A 14,559-nucleotide genomic window follows, 5' to 3' on the forward strand; every position below is an offset into this window, starting at 1 on the left:
ATCCCATAGCGGCGATATGCAATTGTTTATATAAGAAAGGTACAAGGGAAAAACCCTCCTATTTGTTTTTATCTGCATTACTTGTGGCTTGTTTGTCAGGTTCAGAAAGAAATGGCCCTGGATGTGTATCTTCAAATGTGGACCTTTGATACAGTTGGGAGGAAAATGTATGCTGTCCTTGGAATTTCACTTTAACTGCAGTGTCTGATTTTGCAAAAAAACTAACAAAAAAAAACAAGTACATAAGCCAGCATTTTTTTTAAAAGAAAGAACATTTAAGCAGGCTTGGAAAGGTTTTCCAAATGTCTCATGGCAGTGTGTCAGATATAAATATCAAAAACAACCTGATTATTCAAGGACATCAGAAAACCTTCAGTGTGTAAGCAGGGATCATTTGTATTAGAGGTAAGAATTTGTTGCTTGCTACGTTTTCAAGGTGCTTATTTTTATGACCTTTTATCGATCATGATAAAATGCTTTGCACAATACCGGTTTATAAAGTTTATTAGTTCAAACCATCACAGTCCGTGCATACCATTCACGACAAGAACAACAACTGCTAATGGAGCAATAGAAACTCTGCAGTTCTGCTCCGGTGAATTTTTTCATTAACACTTCCTTCCTCGGGTCCCTACAGAAGAAACATTCATTCCAAAGTAACTGCTGTCATAGAAGATAACAATGTAATAACTATTATAGTAATATAAATTTCAGCAGTAGAGCGAGGACGGGAACGCCTGTATGAGAACGCCGCTCACATGAGAGGGTCAGCTAAAGCTCTGGAAGTTGAACTCGGTTTCAGAGCCCTCGTTTAATTAGCAAGTAGAAACAAATAACATTTCAAATCAGCTAAACAATGATTTTATTCCAAAATATAATAAAGAGGATTCTATGTAAATATTTATATATATATATATTATATGTATATGTATCAGTGCTATTCCAGTATTGATGATGACATAAAAAAATAAGTCAGGTTGTTTTACCTTCTCAGCAATTAATTGAGAACAATACAGAGAGGTTAAAATACAGTACAATAAGGGTGCATTAATAAATATTACTTTATACCCAGAGTGGCTTGTATCAATCAAACACCAACCCCACAAAGTGATTAGACATGCCGGTGGTGCGTCTGAAATACATCAGCAGTCACGTTACTTTTGTTTTTTCCTGAAAATGCATTTGTGGAAAAAGTATATAGACTACACAGTGTCTAATTATAATAAAAAAGGGTCATTTTGTGTGAATGAAGCCAAGGAAGTGTGTGCGTGTATGTGTGTGTGTGTGTGTGTGTGTGTGTGTGTGTGTGTGAGAGACAATTGGACGACAGCTAGCTGCAAACGAGGACAGACATTGCATCGGACATTTAGACCTTATTAACGAGGGTTTTACCTCTACATGATGTTTTTGTATTATTATATATTTTTTTGTATTATATATATATATATATATATATATATATATATATATATATATATGTCTTAAACTTTAAAATTAATTTTTATCTCAGTGTTAAATTTTATCTCAGTCTCACTTGTGTTTCTGCTCTTTCAGTGTAACATGTAAAATTCACGACACTTCAACAGAATGCATGTCCCCAAGGCGTGCATTTCTGACAAATTAGGTATCAAAACGCACAGAAAATATGTATACACGTAACTATGTATTGTCTGTACATGCCCCAGAGCTATTAAATCAATCTCAGCACTGTCTGGCGCAACCATCCAGTTCTGTAGCTTCACTATTTCAGGCTCTATTTGAAGTTGATCATGCTCCAGAGGGACATACAGTGCATGAAGTATAGCAGAAATGCTGTTCTGTTCACTCATGCCTGTTGTCTACTGCTTGATAGAAAAGGCTTTGAATGTGACGTGCTGACTGAATTAACGAAGCAACAGCATTAATCGTCTGATACTGGCTTCACAATTCGGTTTAATTTGATTCGCAGAAGAATTTGAACTAAATTTTGTAAAACGACTTCTTTGCTGAAATTTTTGTCTGTATAGAAGTCAATAAATCAAAAATTGCTATGAATAGAGCTATGAATCTGGGAATAAAATGTACAACATCTATTGTAAGAAGAAATAAATCATTTATAAATTCTCTCGAAAATCTGATTGAAAAAACAAAATCTTTGATCTAGGTTTCGACTAAATTCCTATTAAAGCTCCAAAATCGGTTAAAGGGACTGATTTTTATGTCCTCTTCTCAGACACCATAGCTTGCGGTAGTGTGGGGTTGGTGAACTTTTATAATGTGGTGATGAAAGCAGAGCGTATACATACGAGTATATCTGGTTATAAGATATATATGAAAATGACAGCTTTCACAAAAACTTGTCAACATCAGTGTGAGGTGTGAATGTGTCATATTTTACACCTCTATCTTTTTGGGTTACAATATTAATGTAAATGCTTTGGAACATAAATAAATATATTTATATTCCCCTGGTCCCTTCTTGACGGTAACAGCTTACATTAATATGTTCAGCAGAGTCAGATGGTTGTGCTAGCATCATAGGTGTTTCATTATATAAATTTTTTTATATTTTTAATTTAATTTTTTCATATAAAAATTGATTGAAAATATTTTTCCCATTGGAACTCAAAGATATTTGACTAATAAACATGTCTTTTATAATTAACATTAATATATATAAATATAATTTGTGAATTTTTTTTAAAAAGAGGACATCTTGGCATAGAATCAAAATACATTTAAAAAAATAGTTTTTATATAGGATTTTTTTTCCATCATGTTCCTGAGCTTGAGGTGTGAGCCCAGGCAATCCTGCACTTGTCCTTCACAGTCAGAGCTGTTGAGTGGGAATTGGCAGGAATTTTAAGTCTTATGTCAAAAGAAGAAAGGCTCAAAAGAAGTAGGCTTTAAATAGGGACGTGGGCATCATAAAAGAAAAAAGTCTTTTCCTTTGTATTATAGCTAGCTTTAACTTTAGTCAGCTAGTTTTGTTACCACTGACATCAGGGTCACGCTGAGATCCACAGGAACTCACTCTGTGCAAGCAGTTCAACAAAGGTTAACAGGGAGAAATTCTTTGCCATTTTTTTTATTTTTAGCTTGCTAGCATAAACTGACTAGATTGTTAACAGTCAACTCTAGGCATGGTAAGACCATGGCATCTTAAAAACACCAAAATACATCACAAAAACAGCCAATCTTTTAAATCTTAGCTAACCATCAAAGCTTAGCACTTTTGTTAAGGGGTAAAAATTAAAACTTTTCGCCTCATGACATTAACCCTCACAGTGGATAATGGAACAGTACAACCCTAGTTACAAAATGTTCTTTCCTGAATAGCTCACCAAAGATTTTTCCAATCAAAGAGGACATCCAGTAGCTGTAATAACAGGGTCTACAGAAGATTGCCTTTTTCAAATGGGGAAACTAAGATGTCTTGTGTACTTGCCATCTACAGTATGTAATTTGTGGCTTTTTTTCTTTTTTTTTTTGACACCTTTGGTATCTATACAAAAATATGAATTTATCAACTATAGACTGAATAACTTGTGCCTACAAGTCAATTTAGTGAGCAAGTTAATGCAACTATTAAATTTGCCTCATGATTACATTATTATAGTGAAGTTAAATATTTCTATATTAGATAACTACAAATTATCCTAGACTGTGAGAAGGTTCTCATGTACATATATCTCATACACCAAACACACATTCTACACATATCTACACTCACTTCACTAGGGGTGACAGAATGCATCAAAAATTGACAGTGTGCATTGTGGAAATCAGCAGTTTATCAATTATGCAACTAATTTATTTGCACTATTTGAACACCAAAGGTTCCAATCTGACCCACCCATCGAGTATAAATACAGTGGAACCTCGGCATACGAATGGCCTCCCTTATGAATTTTCACCTTAAGAATTAAATTTTTGCAAGAAATTAGCATTGGCATGTGAAGCATTTTTGTCATACGAACAAAATGAACCGAACGAAATGCTGGCTAAGTTGCGCGTAAGTCTGGGAGCCATTCAAAACTCATTGAAAGCCAAGCGAAGCCAACTGAAGCAAGTATGAATTTTTTTTTTTAGTCAGTGAAAGCTATTTCAAAAGTGTCAACCCATTGTGCCAACAATGCCTTCAGCATGCGTTCAAAAACTAGGTGATTTTTCGGGCATTTTTTTTGTTGACAGATTGGTGGCATGCTCTATTTTTAGCCCAAGCTTGGTGGCACGACTTCCTGTGAGGAGCCTTGACATGGAATGCTTGGCTTGGGTCAGTTCTTTGTAAGCAGCCATACAGTTTACATACGCTTCATACTGGTAATATTGGTCATATTTCTGGGTGGATGGAATGGATTATCTGTATTTACATTATTTCTTAGGGGAAATTCATTTCACCATACAAATTTTCACCTTAAGAACTCACCTCCAGGACAAATTAAATTCATATGCCGAAGTTCTACTGTACTGTATATAGAACGTACACTGGTCACATGATCACATATTTTCTTGGAAGCCCGGCATTTTAGCCGACTTTGGAACTCAATTCCTGATTGAAATGATGCCATTATGTTCCAATCAGATTTTTTTTCCAGATTCAGTCCAATTTTGGGGATCTTATACATTTATGTATTAGGATTCTTTTTAAACTATGGTGGACCTGTAGTACATTTTGTGTCCAAAAGTAAACTTGTTCTGTTAGTAGCAATCTTTTTAAGTATTTCAATTTACACTGACATAAAGCCACATTCCATTGCATTTATGACTTAGAAATATATGTCAGTATTTTCAGTCATAATCTTTTTTTTTTTTATTTAAATTCAATTCAATCATGAAGCTATTATCAGGAATCAAATAAATCATGAACAGAGTTTATCATGGCATTAATAACTCTCTTTGGGGAGTTTCTTTTGACTGAAAATATTGTTGTTGAATAAGAATCTTACATGTTACATAAGCAGGAACCCCAGAGAACAGTTTGGAATTTCTCAGTTCCAAATTGACTGAAATCCAACCACATTGCATTCACATTGTACCATATTTTCTCATGAGATTCATTATTAATGATAAAGGGAAGCAGGATCTCAACTGTTAGAGCTTCTTCTATACAATACAAATAACCTGATAAAAAGCTCTAGCAGCAAATGGTGGCTCGATGAGAAAAAATATCTGCTGGGTGAGTAAACGGAACAGTTGATTACTCAGTATATTGGTCACTGTTAATGAGGGATTCACAATGAAACCGATGAAGTACTCTACTTTACTTAGAGCTGTACAGAAACTCTTTTTTAAAGTGAAACAAAACCCTCTTCTCCAGTGCAACCCTAGACTCATCAGGGCAGTGCAAGAAGTTTATTAACAGTATAATGATCATTCATAAATTATTAAGAACACTCCAGTGCATATTAAATACAAAAATCAGATGTTAAATGATCCAAAAGACAAATTCAAAGATTTAGTCAAGGTACAGAGAAGAGGAGGAAAATCCAGATGAGTTGAGATGAGGGCAAAACAGACAAACATGGCCACTCCCGGTAAACCAGCACCATCTGACCAACTCAAAATTCAACCTTGCAACCTGTATGACGTCACATTATTACACATCAACCTCTTTATTATCTAAAACCAGTTCCACCCAGGTATTAGTCATAGATTTCCGCTTAGTTGTGCTCAGAACATACATCCTGTCCTTCTCTTTCTATCTCTTCTGAATCTTGTGCTGACCATCACATTAGACAAAATCACTCCTGACCCTGGCCAATCAGAACCCTCCACATACTGGCACAACTTGGTACCACTTGCATGGGTACTTGAGGACAGCATGTAGTGGGGTAATTTGTAAAGAATCTCTCACAACAGAAAAACCTACCTAATGTCCATGTGCTTTATCTAGATAACAAGCAGGATCTTAATTGATTAATACTAATACTACTCTCTCTCTCTCTCTCTCTCTCTCTCACACACACACACACACACACACTCTCTCACTTGTGTGAACAGACTCACAATATATTGTTCATTACGTACACTACCTCAACCGCTGCTATTGCAGACTTCTGTCCTAGCTCTGTGTTGTTGTTTCTGTGTTTGAAATTATATGTTGTATGTTTATGTAGCACCAGGGTCCTAGAGAAACGTTGTTTCATTTCACTATGTACTGCATCAGCTATATGTGGTTGAAATGACAGTAAAAGCTTCTTGACTTGACCCTTGACTTGACTTACTATTCGTTTATCTGAATCAAAGAGAAACCAGACACATGTATCATCTGTTCCTCAACCTACATAGAGCACACATTTACAGCATTTGGTAGACACCCTTATCCACAGCGACATACATTTTTCTCTCATTTTTTTCAAATGAGCAATTAAGGGTTAAGGGCCTTGGTGGACCTGGAAACTTTCCAATCAGCGATCCAATGCCGTAACCACTAAGCTACCACATATGTACCATGCAGGCTGTGAAAATTCATAGCTGCATATGGTGTATTAGTGCAAAAGTATGCATGCCATATTAAACATAACTACATCGATGACTCGAGTTATCCTAATTCCTTCAATCTCATTTTTCTTATCAGTTGATCATATTAACATAATGTAGACCTGGGTGCAGGGCGATAGCATGAAATTAGATTGCAGTGGCGCAATGCTGTGAAATTGCCTGGTGCCTTTAAGCAATTAGAAAGAATGAGCTTTTTGAGTGATGTCTGTCAAACATCAGTAAATTTACTTTAGATTTTAATGTAGGAGGTTTTTTCTGTTGTTGATGTTGGGTTGGAATTTTTTATTTTATTTTTTTTCTCAGAAATGGTCTTTTTTTGGGGGGGAAATGGCACCCATGTCTCCCGCCAAAAAAATGTTTTGCTAAGACCAATTATAGCTCTGGAAACAATAACGCTATATACATACACTATATTGCCAAAAGTATTCGCTCACCTGCCTTGACTCGCATATGAACTTAAGTGACATCCCATTCCTAATCCATAGGGTTCAATATGACGTCGGTACACCCTTTGCAGCTATAACAGCTTCAACTCTTCTGGGAAGGCTGTCCACAAGGTTTAGGAGTGTGTTTATGGGAATTTTTGACCATTCTTCCAGAAGCACATTTGTGAGGTCACACACTGATGTTGGACGAGAAGGCCTGGCTCTCAGTCTCCGCTCTAATTCATCCCAAAGGTGTTCTATCGGGTTGAGGTCAGGACTCTGTGCAGGCCAGTCAAGTTCATCCACACCAGACTCTGTCATCCATGTCTTTATGGACCTTGCTTTGTGCACTGGTGCACAGTCATGTTGGAAGAGGAAGGGGCCAGCGCCAAACTGTTCCCACAAAGTTGGGAGCATGGAATTGTCCAAAATGTCTTGGTATGCTGAAGCATTCAGAGTTCCTTTCACTTGAACTAAGGGGCCAAGCCCAGCTCCTGAAAAACAACCCCACACCATAATCCCCCCTCCACCAAACTTTACACTTGGCACAATGCAGTCAGACAAGTACCGTTCTCCTGGCAACCGCCAAACCCAGACTCGTCCATCAGATTGCCAGATGGAGAAGCGCAATTCGTCACTCCAGAGAACGCGTCTCCACTGCTCTAGAGTCCAGTGGCGGCGTGCTTTACACCACTGCATCCGACGCTTTGCATTGCACTTGGTGATGTATGGCTTGGATGCAGCTGTTCGGCCATGGAAACCCATTCCATGAAGCTCTCTGCGCACTGTTCTTGAGCTAATCTGAAGGCCACATGAAGTTTGGAGGTCTGTAACGATTGACTCTGCAGAAAGTTGGCGACCTCTTCGCACTATGCGCCTCAGCATCCGCTGACCCCGCTCCGTCAGTTTACGTGGCCTACCACTTCGTGGCTGAGTTGCTGTCATTCCCAAACACTTCCACGTTCTAATACAGCTGACAGTTGACTGTGGAATATTTAGGAGCGAGGAAATTTCACGACTGGATTTGTTGCACAGGTGGCATCCTATTACAGTTCCACGCTGGAATTCACTGAGCTCCTGAGAGCGACCCATTCTTTCACAAATGTTTGTAAAAACAGTCTGCATGCCTAGGTGCTTGATTTTATACATCTGTGGCCATGGAAGTGATTGGAACACCTGATTCTGGTTATTTGGATGGGTGAGCGAATACTTTTGGCAATATAGTGTATGATGACATTTATGGTGGAAGAAGCATAGAGTCCTTTTAAATGTTAAGACATTTTTCAAATAGAATTGAATAACCTTTTTTGAAAGTGGGACATGGACAAAAGCAGTACAGCACTCTTGCTTGGATTGTGTGGTTTAGCTCGAAAGGAAAATGGATGCAGTCAAAAAGGTTCAAAAGGCTCGAGAGGCATCACTGGACACCACCACATATCAGCTCTCAAATTACAGCTTACGCCATGCTCCCCTGAGGTAAAAATAATACACCGTGATTATCACAGTCCCCGTGTGGCCGATAAGTGATGGGGGTCTCGTTCTCCTTTCATTAAGAGCGTTAGTGGTTCTGATAAGTGTACTCAGCGGAGGAAGTCTGCTTAATGTGTGTGGAGAAAGAAGAAAGAGGCAGGATGATGGTGCTGTTGGATACAGTTGCATCAGAAACAAAATATTATTTAAAATGATTTAGAAATGTGGCAGCTTTGACAATGGAAAGTTCATTTTTGCCAATATAGTTCGCTATTGGACTAAATTTAGAATACGACTTTGTACTAAGTGTAAGCCTCCTGGTGGTCCAGTAGCAGGATCCTGTGCTCTCTTTGATTCCCGGGCAGGGAGTTAACCCAGCCACTGAAGAGTTAACTCTCAGTGCCGGTGCCAAGCCCACATAGAATGGGAGAGTTGCATCAGGAAGGGCATCTGGTGTAAAACATGTGGACCAAATGATCTGCTATGGGGACCCCGAACAGCAAGCAAATAGAAGATGTAGAAGAACAACAACTTTTGTATTAAGTGTAAAAATAAGCACTGTATTTAAACAGGGTGTATTAAAAAAAAATCTAGTGCAAAATAATGTTTGTTAAGCAAGCCAGGCAGTTTGAGAAATCATATGCAGTTTATTCTCAATTCTGTGTTAGGCGACACAGGATTTTTGGTTTAAATTAATAACATTGTGCAAATCTATAATGTAAAAAACCTCCCCACAACACACTCCTGCTATTTAGTCACGTCAGGCAGATGCTAATCAGAGAAAATTGTACATTTTATTTATTTATTTAATTCATCAGCGTTTATGAGCAGGATTCATCTGACTCACGGCGAGTCGCCTAATTGAAGATTATGAAATTGAAAATATATTGGGTTAGTAACTTTTTTATTGGCTTTGTTCACTGGTGAATTATATTGGCAGAGAATACATTGTTATTTTTGTGTGCTGATTGATAATGAAACACCATGTGGCAATGAACTAAATGACCATCGATCTACACGTGGACATTTTGTGTGGATCACAGCATTATATTAGAAACACTACAACTCTGAAAATCTGCAATTCCTTACTGTTATTGTGGTCAATTCCCCTAATAGCAATGCAAGAAATGTAACTTAATATTTAAAGTTTGTTTAGATGTGGAAATATTGTTAAACTAACATGGACAATGCAATCACAGATGATCATTTTTTCTTTTTTTTCAGATTAAGTTATAATACATTTTCATAACTGTGTGTTTGGAAAGAATTCTTATACGATTGTGTTGCTCTTCTTATAAATATGCACACAACAGCACAAACATAATAATGTGCAGAAACACATCAACAGCAGAAGCAGGTCAAATGGCATTGGAATCATTTGTGAACTGCTGGAGAAGCTAGAAAAGAGGTAAGTAATTGGCACTTTCGGGTTGTTTTTCCTCAATCACACGCCTGAAGTGCTCTTGTGAACCAGAAAGGACTCTTAAGCACACAATATCAAACAAATACATATATACATATAGCACGTTGTTGATCACAGCAGTATAGTGGCAGACAATTTCCCAAAGTCTGGGCAAAGAAAGTGTAGACTAGCAGAATACAATTAAATGAAGAGAGCATTCTGCACGCTCTTTTTGCCATTACCTTTTCCAAAAGTGCAGGCCATTTCTGATAAGAGAAACAGAAAATGTGCACTTTTCCTTCATTTGATACAAGTCAGTGCTTTGAAATGTCCCATGTGGTCACTTAGGACTTTCCTGAGTGAGCAGTCACTGCAAAAAGGCAAGAGATAAATCATATCCCGGCATTAAAAGGCGGCCATCTCTACGCAAGGACAAAGAGCTGAGATAGGGATGACAGAGATGCTGCGCTTTTGAAAGCTCTGCACTCCAACACATCAGTGTAGAAGCTGGATATGAAAGCTCGCCTTCCTCCTTGAGTGGGAAGAAGGCTAGCTGAGGCACTTGCAAAAAATATCATCTCATCACCCCTGCCTACGAGCAGTTTTTTTTCCCTGACATTTAATGCACTTTATCTTTTGGACAAATAATGGACGGAAATTTGCTGACACGTACACAAACACACACACATACGCACTCCACCTGATCTTCTTTTAGCAAGCTGTTGGGTTTTAGGAATGTAAAGCAAACGAGAAGTATTATTCTATATCAGGGAAGTGGAAATAATCTACACGCACAGGTCATGGATTTCTGATATTGTGTGGTGTTTTAATAAAAACAGGAAATGCATTGCAAAAAAAAATAAAAAATCACTTAAGCGAAATATCTTGAATCTAGTCAAATCTACTATGCAAACCTATTTTTTATTCTAAGGTTACAGTAAACAAATCCAAGATTATTAAGTTTGACTATTTTCTTTTTTTTTTTTATTTTCTATTTCTATTGGCAGATTATTTTGCTAATTTTAAGTATTCTAGAAACAAGCAATTGAACAAATGTTTTTGTTTTTCTTTTGCGAAGCAAGACAAATTTGAATATTTAGATTTCTTATAATAGCAAATAGTAGATAAATCTGACAAGATCTAAGCAGGTTTTTTTTTTTTTTATTCTTTTTTGCAGTGTGGACCCTTTGGGAAATCTAGAGTCAGCTTGTATTAATGTGTGTTGCCTCAGATACTACCCTGTAAATGATTTCACTACCCTGTCAGGCACTAATATCCTAAACATCTTACCAATTATGTAGCTTTCAATCTACAGAACAGTAAAGTACGAAGAAATAACTAGTTTTATTAATCAGGTGAAGAATTGATCCACATTAGCCACAGAAAACATTCATTCGGATAAAGAGTTCATTCCTCTCTGCACAAGTCGAATCTAAAAACAAGGATGCACTCTGAGCCACACTGAAAAAAAAATAAAAATCGAATACTTTTTTACTGCTTTGTTTAAGAAGTGAGTCAATACATCATCTCAAAGGGCAGTGGAAATCGTGGGAAGGAAACCAGGCTGACAAGGAGTGGGAATAAGAAGCAGCCAATTTCATGCACGCTGGCAAGACTTTTTCCCTCACTGTGCGAAGGGGATTTTAAGCAGTAGTGAGGAAAATGCACTGGTAAGCTTCATTTTTATGATGGGTTTGCACATTAAATGTTGATGAAGCTCAATTAAAGTTGATTTTGATGTTTAGCTATCTTAATAACCCAATTCCCACAGCAATATAAAGGCTGATTTGTCTCCAGATTCAGGAAAGCAGATTTATTTCTTGCTCAAGTTAACTAAAAGACATGTGAGGTTTCGGTTACATGAAGATCATGTTTGGGTTTATCGGCTGATGGGGCAGCTGGAAGCACAAATCTGGTGTAAAGATCAGATAGTTTTCAGGGGTTCCAGGAAAGGAATTATACAGAAACCTCAAGAAATCTAAGGAGTTATAACTTGCCAAGACAGGACATATCTCTGTCCACCATCATGTTATGAAGCAAACATGGCTGGAGACTATATTGTGAGCTGAAAAGTGACTAAGTGGTTAGCCCTTTTGCCTCACACCTCTGATACTGGGTTTGATTCCTGCCTCTGCCCTGTGTGGGTGGAACTGGAATGTTCTCATCATGCTTTGGGGGTTTCTTCCGGGTACTCCAGTTTCCTCCCACAGTCCAAAGGCATGCACTGTACTACTAGCTCTAAATTAACTGTAGTGTGTGTGTCGGTGTGAGTGTGTGAGGGTGTGAGATTGCGCTCTACAATGAGTTGGCACCCTGTACAGAGTCTCTCCTGCCTTGGAATTTCAATTCAATTCAATTTTATTTTGTATAGCGCCTTTTACAATGAACATTGTCTCAAAGCAGCTTTACAAAAGAAGAAAAACAGAGAATTGGGAGGGGAAAAAGTAAAATAAAATAAAATAAATTAATTAAAATAACTAAATAACTCGAAATAAGAGTAAATCATTAAATTTAATAATTAAACTATTTTATCCCTAATGAGCAAGCCTGTGGTGACGGTGGCAAGGAAAAACTCCCTGGGATGGAAAAGGAAGAAACCTTGAGAGGAACCAGGCTCAGAAGGGAACCCATCCTCATTTGGGTGACACTAAACAGTAAATAATGTAACTGTAACTGATTAATGTCCTTTCTACAACAGAAATCAATGGCCCATGAGGAACTATTAGGTCAGTGTAGTTTCTAAGGTCATTATAGACACTAATTCTTTGCTGTCACAAGCTGACAGATGTAATGGCAGATCTGTGACAGTGTGAAAGTCCCCAAGTGGCTCCGTCCATGGCTGTCTCCTGGTCCACACAGATCCATCCACAGCTTCAGTGGGCACCAACAAGCGACGAGATTCCGACCAGGGGTAGGGCAGTGGTCACAAGGGAACTGGCAAACAGTGGGAGCTCAGGAGTGGGGTGTATAGTTCGGCAGAGAAAGACAGAGAGAGAAAGAGAAAGATATTAAGTATGATTCTGATCATGTGATATTTAAGAGAATGTAGATTATGTATAAAGTGCAGGCAGGGAGTACGGCAAGACTAGCTATGACAGCATAACTAAAAGGGAGAGCCAGAAGGTGACAGACATGAAGGCTTCCCGGGACATAAGGCATCGAACCACTTCACAGTCAGCAAACCTGAGCGACTTGCGAGGGTGGAAAGATGACAGCAGCCAAACATCCCAGTACACCAAACACTCTATGCCCATGAACCTTTCAGATCTACTCCTTTACCTAAGAACTGTATATTAAAAGCTTGACTAAACAATTGTGTCTTCAGCCTAGACTTAAACATTGAGACTGTGTCTGAATCCTGAATGCTAGTTGGAAGGCTGTTCCATAACTTTGGGGCTTTGAAAGAGAAAGCTCTGCCCCCTGCCTTTGCTACTTGAGGTACTACCAAGTAACCAGCACCCTTTGATCAGAGTAGGCGTGGCGGATCATAAAAGACTAAAAGATCGCTCAGGTACTGCGGCGCAAGACCATTTAGTGCTTTAAAGGTTATGTAGTGTCTCCAGGTCGGCTCACTTGCTCATGGGGTCCGTTGCATCCTTCTCAAAAACTCAATTAACCATTACACAGCTCACAACTGACCTATTTTGCTTATAGTCATTTCATTTTGACTCAACTGACATGCTGTAACTCATGGGAGCAAGGCTCCAGGATGTCTGATGGCTCTGGATAACCAATGACCCCCCCAACAAGACTGGAGATGAAGGAGGAATCCTGCCTCCATGAATGTTGGAGTTCTGCAGACCATCAGTACTGATAGCCCAGCCTCACACCCCTGGAACTCCCCATCAACTTGTGACCTTAACATGCAAATCACCAGTTTTACTGCCATTAAAAGTCAACAAGAATTCCCTAATCTAAACCGAATCAATGCCTTGACCGGGGGATGACCAAAGTTCTGACTGAACACACACACACACACACACCCAAAGCATCTGGAAATGCTCATCCTGACCCCCACACGCACACACATAAGGAGAGTTCCTTTATTCAACTTTCAGTAAAACAATAGTAAAACCCTACCTGACCCATGCCTAACACACCTGTATATATGTATTCCACTTTTGTCTTTATATTTTTATTGTTGTATTACCACTCATGACCTGTTGTTCTGTGTTTTCATGAAACAGAACAATGTTTTATAATATAAGATTCTATGTTTAATTGCCTATACCCAGTTTCCTCTCCTCTCATACTGTCTCTTTCGTGTCTACTATCAAAATGATCCTCTTTTACTTTTATAAGCAATAGTGTATGCCATGTGGTCATCCAAGTACATAATATGAGCTTACGATACTTTAATTGAATCTTTATCCATTCCTGACTTCACCATAAAGTATGCAAATGAGTGACCGAGCAGAGACAAAGAAACTTTTCCCTCCAAAAGTTTCAGGTATTGGATTGGTCACTCTGAAAAATGGCGCGACCAAGGGATCAATAAAAACCCTAAGCACCCATCTATCGTAGTTTTTTTTGTCCAGCTTTGGCTTTTTGTCCGGCTCAGCTCGGCTTGGCCCCACGGGGGCCAACCCCCTCTCCGCTCTGCGGTTGGGGGGGCCCCCGTGCGCCTTTTCTTCCCGGCACGACCTCTTCTATCATTGCCCGACTCGACTCCGATCTTTCTTCGGGACAAGACTTTCACTTTCTGAGACTTTGCCGGCAGCTTCAATCGAAGAACTTTGTTTGCACCACCAAAACCTTTTTCAGTCCAGCAGAATTTCT

The 14,559-nt window shown here is 38.6% G+C and overlaps 1 long non-coding RNA gene across 1 annotated transcript in view; it reads left to right on the top strand.

The window, feature by feature from the left end:
• The first annotated feature begins 312 nt into the window (after positions 1 to 312).
• LOC131354254 (uncharacterized) overlaps positions 313 to 14,559 on the top strand; it is a 37,179-nt gene continuing 22,932 nt past the window's right edge. The window contains exon 1 of the long non-coding RNA XR_009204727.1: positions 313 to 405. This is a non-coding gene — a long non-coding RNA (uncharacterized LOC131354254). The remainder of the gene's footprint in view (positions 406 to 14,559) is intronic.

Source organism: Hemibagrus wyckioides, linkage group LG06 (genome assembly GCF_019097595.1).
Source record: "Hemibagrus wyckioides isolate EC202008001 linkage group LG06, SWU_Hwy_1.0, whole genome shotgun sequence".
Lineage (NCBI taxonomy): Eukaryota > Metazoa > Chordata > Actinopteri > Siluriformes > Bagridae > Hemibagrus > Hemibagrus wyckioides.